We start from the raw sequence: 13,987 nt of genomic DNA on the forward strand, positions 1-13,987 counted from the left end.
GAGAAAACATGAAGCATACACCACACTAAATTTCACGTGACAAACTGGTATGTGGTTGATATTCAAAAAAGTAAACCACACCCAATATAATTCAGGCTACCAAGCTAAACACCCTGAGTGCCGCAGAGGTGGGGGGTTGTTCCAACAACCAATGCCTGAAGACAAATTAGAGATCCCAACCTCAGGCAGTGACCAACACTTTCTGGATAAAGAGGAATACCAATAGAGAAGACTGTGGTGTTGTGATTAAGCACATCGACTCCACTTTGACTCGGTACAACCCTCAACTTTCCCACTATATGACATTAGGTAACTTAGTCTCTAGGTTCTTCAGTTTCCTCTCTATGAGTACGATGATAATACCTATCTCACAGAGTTGTTGGGAGGATAAAATTAATTACTATTTGAAAAGTTCTCTTAGAAGTGCTCAATACGTACTGAGTACTATGTGTTTGCTTAATAAATAATAAAAAATAATCATTATTATATTGTAATAATCTATCTCTGAATATCCCTCAACATCATCCTGTAGGGCAAACTAACAGGACTGATGGTCCCTATTCTAAAAGATCTTATGAACTATGTGGTATATGAAGGCAAATTCATACAGCTAAAGAAACATAAGCATAAATCATAAATAAAGAGACTAGATAGAGATATACACAAATGTTTCATTTTTTTTTTTTTGAAGAAAAGCTGAAAAACAAGGACTAAGTTAAAAATATATGGCTACTGATAGAAAAGGAAAGCAAGTCTTGTAACTTATACCACAACATCACAAGTAACATCACCAATATCATTAACAACAAGAATTAACTGAATTATTTAAGGTATAGAGTTCCAGATAACATCTCTATTTGTCATTGCTGCGTTTTTATCTAATTCATTTCCTGATTCATTTCTCACTCTTAGTCATTAGTTCTCACTCATCAATAACCACACTGACATTTGTAGTCAATATAGCTTGCCCACAGACTGTTAGCACTTAATCTTTAAATTATCTACATTTGCAGCTCTTGATTTGTGGGGTTCCCGACCTTTATTGTATTACTAGGAATGTACTAAAGTGTTACTTTACTCCCTAAGAACAAAACACTCATAACTAAAAACTTAGTCATTTAAGCCAAGTCTACAATGGATTCCTAAACAATGCACAACTCACTTTTCTTTGAAATCCTCCATATTCATCAATTATCCTTTCCTGAAGGCTCTTCAGGCAATTTCAGATTATGTACAGCATTTAAATCAGATACAAGAATATCCTCTGCCCTCAAGCACTGTCAAACATTTGAGTGATATGATCCTGTTTTGCAGAACTTGTGATAAATTACGATTTTGCCACAAGAAATAAGCACATTGGCAATGTTACAATGAAAAACTGAAAGGCCTTTTATGTGAAAGATGAGTTAATTGGAAGAGATAAAGAGATTTTTAATTATTAATTAAAATTCTAATTGAATATCTTATCTCCCAGCCAAAGTAGTCACAGCATGGAAATAGTTTCTGTTTACTGAAGTCTAGTTCAATCACTATTAAGCAATGATGTCAACCAAGCTTGGTTCTGTGTCACAGGGCCTGTTTAATTTGCTACGTTTCTTGTATCTGAGGCAGAATGTAGACAGGGTAGGATGTGAATGGCTGAGAAGTCATTCTGGCTCTCTTCCATGGGGAATGAGAAATCTGAGTCCTCCTTAACTTCTGGGTTGCAACAGTAGTCTGTTTATGGGGAACTGACTATTCTCCTCTCGAGCACAAGTCATAAAAGAGCATGTCTGGATGATTTGAAAGCAGCCAAAAGAAGTTGTTTTGGGGTCAAAAGATTTGCATTAAATTCAAGATAAGACAGTAACCAGATACACAACCAAAGGCAAATTATTTAACTCAATAGAGTTTGGTTTTATTGGTAAAATGCAGGTAATTTCTGCTTTACAAAGTTTTATGAAGATCAAATAATCTAAGGCAGTGAGTTATTTGCACATGTACAAGTGTGCAAATGTATGTAGAACCCAAATAGAAATTTCATGTAATAATACTTGCCCTTACAATTTGAGATGCAATTTTATTATTTATTTTTTTATTATTCTATACTATCTGATTCTCTTTCAGCTTTAAAAACTTTGTCACCCACTACACTGATCTCACAACACGTAAATGGGATGCAATTTACAGTTTGGAAAACACAGACTTAATTACCTGGCTCAATAAAGTCCTTCTTTCCTTCCATTTTTCCTTCTTTCAGCCTTTTAAATATTTTGTTCCACTGCCTTCTGACCTTCATAATTTTTGATGAGATATCCATGGTATTGCAAATAGTTGTTCTTCTATAGATAATTTATTTTTTTCTAGCTGCTGTCAAGATGTTTCAGCAGTTTGCCTATTATGTGGTTCGGTGTGGGGTTCTTTGTATTTATACTATTTGAGGTTCACTGAGCTTCTTGGAGCCCTGGTGGCTCAGTGGTTAAGAGCTTGGGTGTAACCAAAAGGTCGGCAGTTCAAATCCACCAGCCACTCCTTGGTAGCCCTATGGGGTCATTCTACTGTATCCTATAGGGTTGCTATGAGTCAGAATCAACTAGATGGTAACAGGTTTGAGCTTATTGAATGTGTATGTTTATCTTTTATCAAGTTTAGGAAGGTTTTGGCCATAATTTATTCAAATGCTTTTCTGCCACATTTTCTCTATGTTTCTTTCTGGCACTCCCATTACCTGGATATCTTTGCTTTTGGTCCAGAGGTCCTTGAGTGTCTGTTAAATTTTTTTAAAGCCTTTTTTCCCCCCATCGTCAGTTTATTCCAATCATTTTTCTCTCTTCTTCACCTTGAGTAATTTCTACTGATCTGTCTTTAAGTTCACTAATTCTTTTCTTAGTCCTTTTTCTTCTGCTATTGAGCTCACCCAATGAGTTGTTCATATCAAAAATTGTATTTTTCATTTCTTGGATTTTCAATGGTTCTCTTATGTTTTTTCTCTGCTTTTAATTCATTGTAAACGTATTTTCCTTTACTATTTGAGCATATTTAGAATAGTTGCATTAAAGTATTTGTCTTATAATCCCTGGGTCATCTCAGGCTAAGAGTCTGTTGATTGTCTTTTCTCTTGTTATATTTCCTAGTTCTTTGCATGTCAAGTAATTTTGGATTGTATATTGAATATTATGAATATAATGTTTTGTAGAATCTGGGTTCTGTTGTATTCCTCCAAAGAGTGCTGATGTTTTTGTTTTAATTTGCAATTAACTTGATGAGACTCAAATTGCAGTCTCACCTGTGATTTTTGCCAATTCAACACTTAGTTCAGTTCTTTAAGCCTCAGCTGGTAATTGCTTTGAGACTGCTTCATTTATGAGTGGCTCAGCAATCAAGCAAAGACTTAAGCAGGGTTCATCCACAAAATTTGGACCTCCCATTCTCTGGCTCTCTCCCCTCTAGAATACTCTGTCTGGTCTCCATGGTTTTTCCAGACTCTGTCTCCTGGCTCATCAGGCCAGAAGGATGATGGCCTCTTTATTGGATTTTTGGCCACATTCTCTAAAATTTGACTCCTCTTCAAAATTGTCTGTTTTTGTTCAATATTCAGAGCTCTTGTGTATTTTTTTCCTTTTTAATTTTGCCCAGAGTTTGTATTTTTTATTTGCAGAAGAGTGAGTCTGTTAGGAGTATCCACCCATGGAAATACTGACTTCATTGACCTTTAAAGAAGACTGATCCTATTTTAATGGATCAGGAAAGGAAAAAAATAATCTTCTGATAAAAATCTTTAAATTCATTAATACATTAAGTGAAGGAAGAAGAATAGCAATTTTTTTCCATTGGATGAAGCACAGTAAATCACAGTACTTTGTGAAAAATGTACAAATACATTAAGAAAAGCCCCATTTTTTTATTAAAAAATTTTTCTTTGGAGTGTTTTAAGTTAGAAATTAAGTAATTTATATTCAACTTTAGATATAAATCATAAGGGAAACTGTCTTAGTTATCTAATGCTGCTATAACAGAAATACTACAAGTAGATGGTTTTAACAAACGGAAACTTATTCCCTCACAGCCTAGGAAGCTAGAAGTGTGAACTCACAGTACCAGCTTCAGAGGCAGCCTTCTCTCTGTGTTGGTTCTGGGGGAGGTCTTTGTCATTGATCTTTCACTGATCTAGAAGCTTTTCAGTGCAGTGACCCCAGGTTGAAAGGATGCACTCTGTTCCCGGCACTTCTTTCTTGGTAGCATGAGGTCCCTTTCCTCTCTGCTTGATTCTCTCTTTTGTATCTCAGAAGAGATTTACTCAAGATGTAACCTAATCCTGTAGATTGAGTCCTGCCTCATTAACATAACTGCCTCTAATCCTTCGCCATTAACATCATAGAGATTAGGATTTACAACACATAGGATAATCACATTAGACCACAAAATGGTAGACAATCACACAACACTGGGAATCATGGCCTAGCCAAGCTGACACACATTTTTGAGGGACACAATTCAATCCATAACAGAAATCTAATAAATTTACTAACTTTAGAAACTGTCTAGTTACTAACACACTGGAGAAGACTTTGAAATATGTAGAGAAAACAGAAACTAACCAATGTATCTGTAATAAGAATCTTAAAATCTTAGCCTCCTAAAAAAAGAAAAAAAAATTAATTTTCCAACTTATGATTCATAATAGATTCTAAGGAATAACAGATTAATACAAGTAAAGAAACTCCTCTTTGTATTGCCTTAGAAGTCATTAATTGGCTTAGATCTTAAATTACATAAAAGCTCTAGGGCATGGAGATTAATTGTGCTTCGCTTCATGGAAATGGAAAGAAAATAGAATAAGTAAGAAAATATTGAAAGAGAAGAGGAAGAGGAGGAGGAAGGAGGAGGATAGGGACAGGAAGGAGAAGGAAAATGTGAAGAACAAAGTTGGTGGATTTATATTACCAGATATTAATACTTTTTATAAAGTTACAGCAGGTAAGACAGTGTGATATTGACAAAAACTAATGGACTAGAATAGAATACATAATCAGACACATATAAGCTGGTTATGACAAAAGCTCCCTTGCAATCCAGTGAGGGAAAAGATGATGTTTTCAATAAATGGTACCGTGTCATTTTGATATCCATATGGAAAAAAATGCACCTTGATCCCTACCTCATACCATACATAAGAATTAATTTGAAATGGATTGTTAAACCTAATGTGATAGATAAATCATTTAAGCTTTCAGAAGGAAAAAAAAAAAAAGTATCTTCACAATGAAGGGATAGGCACAGATTTCTTAAATCATATCCAGAAAGCACTAATCTAAAAGAAAAGATAATACAATTGATAGATCAGACTTCATTAAAATTAAGAACTTTTATTCATCACGAAGGAACCCTGGTGGCGCAGTGGTTAAAGTGATTGACCGGTAACTGAAAAGTCGGTGGTTCAAAACCACCATTGGCTCCACAGGAGAAAGATGTGGCAGTCTGCATCCATAAAGATTTACAGCCTTGGAGAGCCTATGGGGTTGCTATGAGTCAGAATCGACTTGATGGGAATGGGTTTGGTATTCATTAACAGATACTTTAACAGAATAAAAAGACAAGAAGCATACTGGGAGAAGGTATATGGAAAAATTGTGTGTGTGCATGTGTGTTTCTTTCAAAAGAGGATTCACATGTAAAATATGTAAAGAATTGCTGCATATCAATAAGAAAGTAACAGATATTGATTTAAAAATGCCTCAAAGACTTGAGCAGACATTTCCCAACAGAACATCCAACTGATGAAATAAATATTTAAGGCGCTTAACATTATTAGTCATAAGAGAAAGGCAAACTAAAATCATACTGAGATAATGAGATATCGTCAAATGACTATCAAAATGGTTAACTGACAAATGCTAATAAGGCTGACAATACTAAGTGTCAGCAAAGATGTGGAGCAACTGGAACTCTTATATCACTGTGGTAGTGTAAACTGATACAACCACTTTGGAAAACTGCTTGACAGTAACTACTAAAACTAAATCCACTTGTACTCTATGATTCAGCAGTTCAACTCCTGGGTATCTACCCAAGAAAGTTGAGTCCAGTGTCCACAAAATGTCATGTACAACAATGTTCATAGTAGCTTTATTCATAATAAAAAAAAATAGGAACTTTATTCATAATAACCCCACATGGTCACCAACAGTAGAATTAATAAATTGTTTTATATTCATATACTAGAATACAGCAATGAAAAAGAACAAACAATAGACACAACAGTATGAGTAAATCTCATAGACACAGGTGTATATAAAAATTCATCGATTTGTACACAAGATCTGTATATGCTGCTGTATTTAAGCATTGCATCATAAAAATAATAAAATTTATCTTCTACTTCATTGATAAGCCCTTATGACACCTCAGGGAATACTATTCATTCTTTGCTTGGACACTTCTGTTGATAGTGAACTCACCACCTTACCAGACAGTTAGTACATTTCGTTTACATTTATGTCTAACTACTAAGCTGTATTCTGAAAAATGTCTCTGTAATTTTATGCTTACTGTTCCAAATTTAGCTCACTGGCTTCACACAAAATAACTCTAATCTTTCTTTCATATAGCAAGCAGACAGAACAGAATCCTTATCTCCTTTTTTTCTGAACATTCTGATGGAAGATGACATTAGTTACTTTATTAACTATGCCCAATTATTATCAGATATTTTGCAACAAATACATACTGGAATTCAATTAAAAAATTTAAAACTCTGTGTATAGAACAGGGTTCACTCAACTTTTTCTGTTAAGGGGCAGACTGTAACTATTTTAGGCTTTCCAGAGCCATTTGTATTCTGTTGCAACTGCTCAATTCTGCCATTGTAGCACAAAAGTAGATCTAGACTAGGTGAAAATAAATAAACATTGCCGTGTTCCAATAAAACTTTATTTACAAAAAATCATTGGGCTTGATTTGATCCATGGACTATAGTTTGCCAATCCTACTTGGTCTAGAACATGAAAACCATGAAAAATTCATGGTCAAGGAGTCCCTGGATGGTGCAAATCACTAAGCACTCAACTACTAGCCAAAAGATTGTTCGTTTGAATGCACCCAGAGGCACCTTGGAAGACATGCCTGACAATCTGCTTCCAAAAGGCCTCAGCCTAGAGCTGCTATGAACAGGGCTTCGAATTAGTTTGAGCCAGTCAGTCACGGCCAATGAAGCAAAACTGAAACAGACCAGAAGTTTTAAAATTTGGGTGAACCAGAATAATAACCAGAATGGGGAAAGTTTTTGCAGGTCAAAACCCTGGAACGGGAGACTCAGAAGAGGCATTGTGAGACCTTTCAGGAACCTGATGCAGAAGATTGGATTATTGGGAGGGCTGTGAAGGGCGATATATGTTCAAAGGGATGCCGTTGGCAACCATCTTTGAGCAGGGCAGTGCCGTTTCTGAATCTGCTCAAAATCTGACAGGAAAGAGATTTGGTTGCTATGTAACGTGCACACTGCCCTTATTTTCTAAGAGGGAAGTTAAGTTTCTATCAGAACTTTGACCTGTAATTTTTTCCATTCCATTTATTGTTCCAGTTTACCAAAGTTTTATGAGTTAAGTTCTGTTCTGGTTTTGCTTCCTCGGCTGTGACTGAACCAGGCAGAATAGGTTAGAAGTCCCGCCTATGAAGCATACTTCACTCTGTATGCACCACATGGGGTCACCATGAGTCAGAATCTACTCAATAACAATTAACTACATGGAAAGGGGAGATTCAAGAACATTCCTGCAAAAATTTATGATCAAATATTAATGCTTTTCCATGTACAGTCACCCATGTATACCATCAGGCCAAAGTTATTGATATGAACTCATTAATAACTTACTAGGCAGAAATTCCAGATTAAATATGTGAGTACAAGGGGCTGGGAAGGGCTTTAGCTGTTTGCTTAGTTTGTTGATTGAAATATGAACCCAAAGGTAGCCTATACTAAATGAAGTTGAAATGACAGAACTTCCTTGGTATACAGTAGTGTTAGGTGCCATCAGGAGCCATACATCGGAAGTGGTGAACAACATACGAAATTGTCCACTACAGATTAGTAAGTAAGCACCATGCTTACTTTCTCATGCTTATCTTGCTTACTGGGTCATCCATTCCTGTCGGGGTTATAAATTTGAAAAGAGGCTTTGATTCTATAGGAAGGTGCTATAGAATTGGAAGAGAGACAGATGCCAGCCATACCTACAAGCAGAACCTTTGATGTGGTGAAAAAATGTGAAATTGTTCACTACAGATGATCTGGTAAGCAAGGTAAGTACCGTCCTTATCCTGCCTTTTGGATAATCCGCCCTTAGGTGCCATCCAGTCAGTTTTGACTCACAGTGACCCCATGTGACAGAGAAGAATTGCCCCATAGGGTTTTCTTGACTGTAACCTTTACAGGAGCAGATTGCCAAGCCTTTTCCCTATGGAGCTGCTGGGTGGGTTTGAACCACCAACTTTTCAGTTAGCAGCTGAGTGCTTAACCATTCTGCCACCAAGGCTCCTTATACACTAGACAAAAGTATCCAAAAGTTTAAAGAGAGTGAAACATTAGAGAAAATTTATCATGTAAGACCTGCTCTCCCATCCCTGCTCTCTGTGAACAGAAGGCAAATAGTTATCGTGAAACCTAGAAAAGGGAGATTAAGAGATCACACCTGATGGATGAGCCTTCAGCATCACTGGAGAAAATGCAAGAGTCCCAGCTGCTACTAACATCCAAATTCCTCTGGTTTGTTCCTACGGTGGGGATGGGGTTCGATTTTTGGCCTTTTTAGGCCCAGATGTTCAATGGGTCACTTACCTGAGTGATATGAACCAGAGGTAAAGAACTAAAGAGGTGCACCATAATTAATCATGTATTTGTTCATTCTGTAAGTATAACCCGTATCTGACAATGAATAAATCTAATTTGAGAGATGTAATTATGAAACTGTAAAAGCAAAATGGAAACCTTGGTGGTATAGTAGTTAAGAGTTCCACTGCTAACCAAAAGGACAGCAGTTCAAATCTACCAGGTGTTCCTTGAAAACCCTATGGGGCAGTTCTACTCTGCCCTATAAGGTTGCTATGAATTGGAATCAACTCAATGGCAATGGGTTTTTTTATAAGAAAAATTTAAGAAGAGTTTTTTTTTTTTTAATTAGTTACAGTGGAAATTGCAGCGAACTAATAATTGTCATTTACTTTGAACATATAAATCACATTTCCTTTCAAAAAAATGTATTTGGTTCATATAGGCTATATCTGGAGCCCTGGTGGTGTAGTGGTTAAGCAGTCAGCTATTAATCAAAAGGTCAGCAGCCGCCCCCTGGAAACCCTATGAGGCAGTTCTACTCTGTCTTATAGGGTTGCTATGAATCAGAATTGACTCTATGGCAATGAATTTTTTTGTTTTGTTTTCTTTAGGCTATATCTATATTCAATCCAAATATTTTGGGAAGAAACTAATATTTTGGCACCTCCACAAAATCTTTTTTTTCCCCCCCAAAAAACTCGATTGTTTCTATAAAAGCAACTAAGAAAATACTAAAGGAATAGCCAAAAAAGAAGACATTGGGTTCCTGAAATGTAAAAGCTGTGCTGCTGGAGACATGGGCAAACATGCAAAGAGTAGATGTAAATAGAGACATGTAATTTGTGATCACACTGCAGACATGGCCTGAAAAACTTGGAACTCATCAGCACTGATGAGGCACTAACTGCATTCAGGTGCACTTCAATCAGCACTAGATTATACCATTAAAATTAATGAGGCACTAGAAGACTTTAATGAATAAAAGAGGGTTGGTTTTGAAGTATTTTATGCACTTTATTCATTTGACAACAAGCTGGTTAACAGTGCAATCATATCTTTCTGGGGTAGATAGGTAAAAAGTTTGGGTTATTAAAGGTTTATTTAAATAGCACATTCTATTCAGCCAGCTCCCTGGCATACTCTCCAATATTTGCTGAAATGGCCTATTGGTTTAGTTTAATTAAAACAGAGATCTATTTATCCATCCTTTGCCATCCTGCTTTTTTTTTTTTTTAACAGAAATTAAACCAACGTTCTCCCTGAGATACCAATTTTTTTTTACTGCTGAAATGTTTTCCATCTTTTAAGTTGCTGCTAAAGATTGCTAGCACTTTTCTAAACCAGTAACGCCGCTGCTCTTCATCTTTTCTAGGAATGTATTCATCATAACTTGGGAGAAAAAATAAAGACCAGCCCCCTCCAGATAAGGTTTAACTATGGAATTCAGCACAACATGAAATTGGGAAGGAAAGATGAATATTTGTCGAGTATCAGTGTGCATTTTAATATTAGGCTAAAAACAATAGAAATATTAGTACAACCACAAGAAGATAACATGACCGTATTTCTGAGCACAGGAAAGGGATTAGACATTTTAAATCCCAGATCTTGTTTTGACAAATCTATGGTTAAGCCCAATATGTCTTAGTTTTCCCCAAGACTAAATGAGTATTACTGTTCATGAGTACTAGTATATAATGAGTCTTACCATTCATAACTACTTGGCAAGCTTTAGAGCATTAGATGTTTGATAAATAGCGGCTATTATTATTATTAAGGAGACCTGGTGGGGTAGTGGGTAAAGCACTCGGTTGTTAACCAAAAGCTCGACAGTTCAAACTCACTAGCCGCTCTGTGAGAGGAAATTGTGGCAGTCTGCTTCTGTAAAGATTTACAGCCTTGGAAACCCTATGGGGCAGTTCCATTCTGCATAGGGTTGCTATGAGTCAGAATCAACTAGACGGCAGTGGGTTTTTATTTTTTGTGTGGGGTAATATTATTATGAAAAATGTTTTATGCTCCACAAATAGCACTTTCTAAATTCAAATTGATAAATGAAAGGGAAATTTACATTGATAATAACTTGACTTGTTTAAGAACAACTTCTTAAACAGTAAATAAAGGAAAGATGTAAAAAGTGAGCTTCAAGAGAATCATGATGAAAATACTAGTTATAAAAAGGCTAAATATCAGTTGTTACTTCAAGTATGCAAACACAGAAAAAGGTGAAGACTGCACCTTTGGATCAGGTCTTAAAAGAAGTTCCTTTATCTCATTTGCTCTCTTCCTCCAAGATGCATTGTTCGGGGATCTAAAAGCAACATGTACTCAATGTAGCTAATGTTCCTACTAGAAAACTTGCTGTTGGCTTTCATATTGAGCTTCCCTGGGCACACCTGGGCACTGCCCACCTTCATTTACTCCTAGGGGTATAATTAGCATATCTATCTGTTTCCTCCACTAGATTCCAGGTACCTCTGTGGTATGCATTATGTCCAATTCCTCTTCATACAGCTCACCAGCATACTCTCATGTCTTTCGGAAATTATACAAATATGATTTTTTATGTTTTTCTGGCCCATAAATGTTTCTTAAACAAAATGTTTGTGGGATCTTTTTTTATCACAATCATTTATTTCCTACAGCATGGTTTTTGGAGGGCTATTTTTCTCCTGCTACGTGGTCCTCTCAGAACCATCGTGGCATAATGGTTAAGAGCTCAGCTACTAACCAAAAGGTCGGCAGTTCGAATCCAACAGCTGCTACTTGGAAACCCTATGGGGCAGTTCTACTCTGTCCTATAGGTTTGCTATGAGTTGGAATTGACTTGATGGCAGTGAGTTTTGGGTTTTAACTTAAGAGGACCACATAACCAAAACCAAACCAAACCAAACCTGTTGTATCAATTCCAATTTATAGCGACCTTATAGGACAGGTTAGAACTGCCCCATAGGGTTTCCAAGGAGCACCTGGTGGATTCAAACTGCCGATTGTTGGTTAGCAGCCAAACTCTTAACCACTACACCACCAGGGTTTCCCGTCTTAAATTAGTCATCCTAAACCATTAATCACTCTATTATTTTTTGCCCAGAAACTTAGAGGTAGATTTTTTCTCATGATAGTTACTAAATCTGTACCAAACATTTTGGCCACTTGGTTCTGTTCATTTTGATTCTTTGTAAAGTACTAGCTTACACTCTTATCTCTTTCTTGTGTTGTTAGCCTCGTTTACCCAAAACATTTCAGTTTATCAGAGAGGATGGTTAGAGTGGGTATTTCTTTTTTATTAACTCCTCCCTATCATCTCCTAACCCCTCTCTCCAATGTGTCTAAAACACATTCTACTGTGAAGTTTTTCCAAAGTCTCCCAGAAAGGGTTAACTTATCTATAATCTGTACTGCCACCGTACCTCCTTCATTGATTATTATTATATAACATTTATCACCTTTTAGTGGTTTATGAGTCTTTGTGTCTTACTTTACAGAATCTTAGGTACTTAAAAGCAAGGACTCTGTCATTTTTGTTTATCTAGCACTTAGCAAGGTACCTAGCAAACAGTAGATATCAACAAAGGATTTTTCCTCACCTATTCAAAAAAAAAAAAAAAAAATTTTTTTTTTTTTTTATTCCAACTTACAGAATTCCACTTAAAAAACTACAGGGCCTCCCACTGTTCCCTTTGAAGGGACAGTCTAAGGCCCATATCAGGTGTCATTTCCTCAGACATGATGGGGAAGAGGAAGTGCTCATTTCAGAGAATACAAGACAGCTTGCAAATTTTGCCACTTACATGTAATTTAGATTGAAGTATTCCTCTGAAGCACTTGGCACCCTAGCCACTAAAAAGCATGATTAGGAACTTGAACTTGAGAGGCACACCAGAAGAGGGTGAGAGGAGAGTCAGAAGGCTTCCAATGCTATTCTTTTGTATGTTTTAGCACTGAATATAAAAAAGACTCAGGCTCTTCTGAGAGAACATGCAAACTTTATACTATTCCCATTCCGTATTGCTTAGCAACCCGAGGAACTTCCACTGATGTGTTTTTCCTCCTAGACACTTCAGATACCATTTTCTTTCATTTTTTGAAATAAAGCAGTATTGCTTGTAACTTTCTTATTGAGAAAATCACTGATGCAAATGAAAAAAAAAATATAGGATGACCTCCATTTGCATGTCAGGAGACAAAAAACTCTGTCACTAGCAGATTATGGGGGAAAAAAGAATAGAGCCTCAGGGACCTATATCATAAGAGTCCCAGATGGAGAGGAGAAATAGTTTTGTATAGAAAACATATTAGAAGAAATATTGCCTGAAAACTTTCCAAATTTGATGAAAGATATAAACCTATAAGGAAGCTCAGTGAACCCCAAACAGGATAAACTCCAAAAAATCCATTCCCAGACACATCATAATAAAACTGCTGAAAATTAAATTCAAAGAAAATAATTATGAAAACCACCAAAGAAAAATGACACATTCCTTATAGGGAACCACATTCAGATGGCTGTGAATTTCTAATCAGAAACTATAGGGACTGTGATGGTTAAAATTGTGTGTCACCTTGGTTGGGCCATGATTCTCAGTGTTTATATATGATCACTCCTATGATGGTATCAATCAGTTGAAGGGGAGTTTCTTTGGGGGTGTGGCCTGCATTTGAACATAAGCAGACGTTCTGGCTTTTTGCTCTCTCCGGATCCTGTGGCTGCCTCCTGTTCATCTGACCTCCAGCTCTTGGAGCCTGAGCTATCAGCTTATTTGCCAATCTTGGGATTCATCAGTCTTTACAGCCTGCGAGCAAGAACCCTTCTCTCTGACCTGCCTATCTTGGGATTTTTATTTATTTATTTTTTAAGGCTACACGAATAAAGAGAAGCCTCTATCCTGATCCATGGACTTGGGACATTCTAGTCTCTACAATCATGTGAGCTTTCTCCTTGATATAAATCTCTCTATATATGTATTTATATTCTTTACTGGTTTTGCTTCTCTAGAGAACCCAGCCTAAGACAGGGACCAAAAGGAAGAAGAACAGTATTTTCAAAGTGCTGAAAGAAAAGAACTTTTGATCCAGAATTTTATATCTAGCGAAAATATCCATTAGGGATGAAAGTAACATAAAGACAATCTCAGGCGAAGGAAAACTAAGAGAATCTGTCACCAGGGGGTCTGCTTTAAA

The sequence above is a fragment of the Loxodonta africana genome, chromosome 2, assembly GCF_030014295.1.
Source record: "Loxodonta africana isolate mLoxAfr1 chromosome 2, mLoxAfr1.hap2, whole genome shotgun sequence".
Classification (NCBI taxonomy): Eukaryota; Metazoa; Chordata; class Mammalia; order Proboscidea; family Elephantidae; genus Loxodonta; species Loxodonta africana.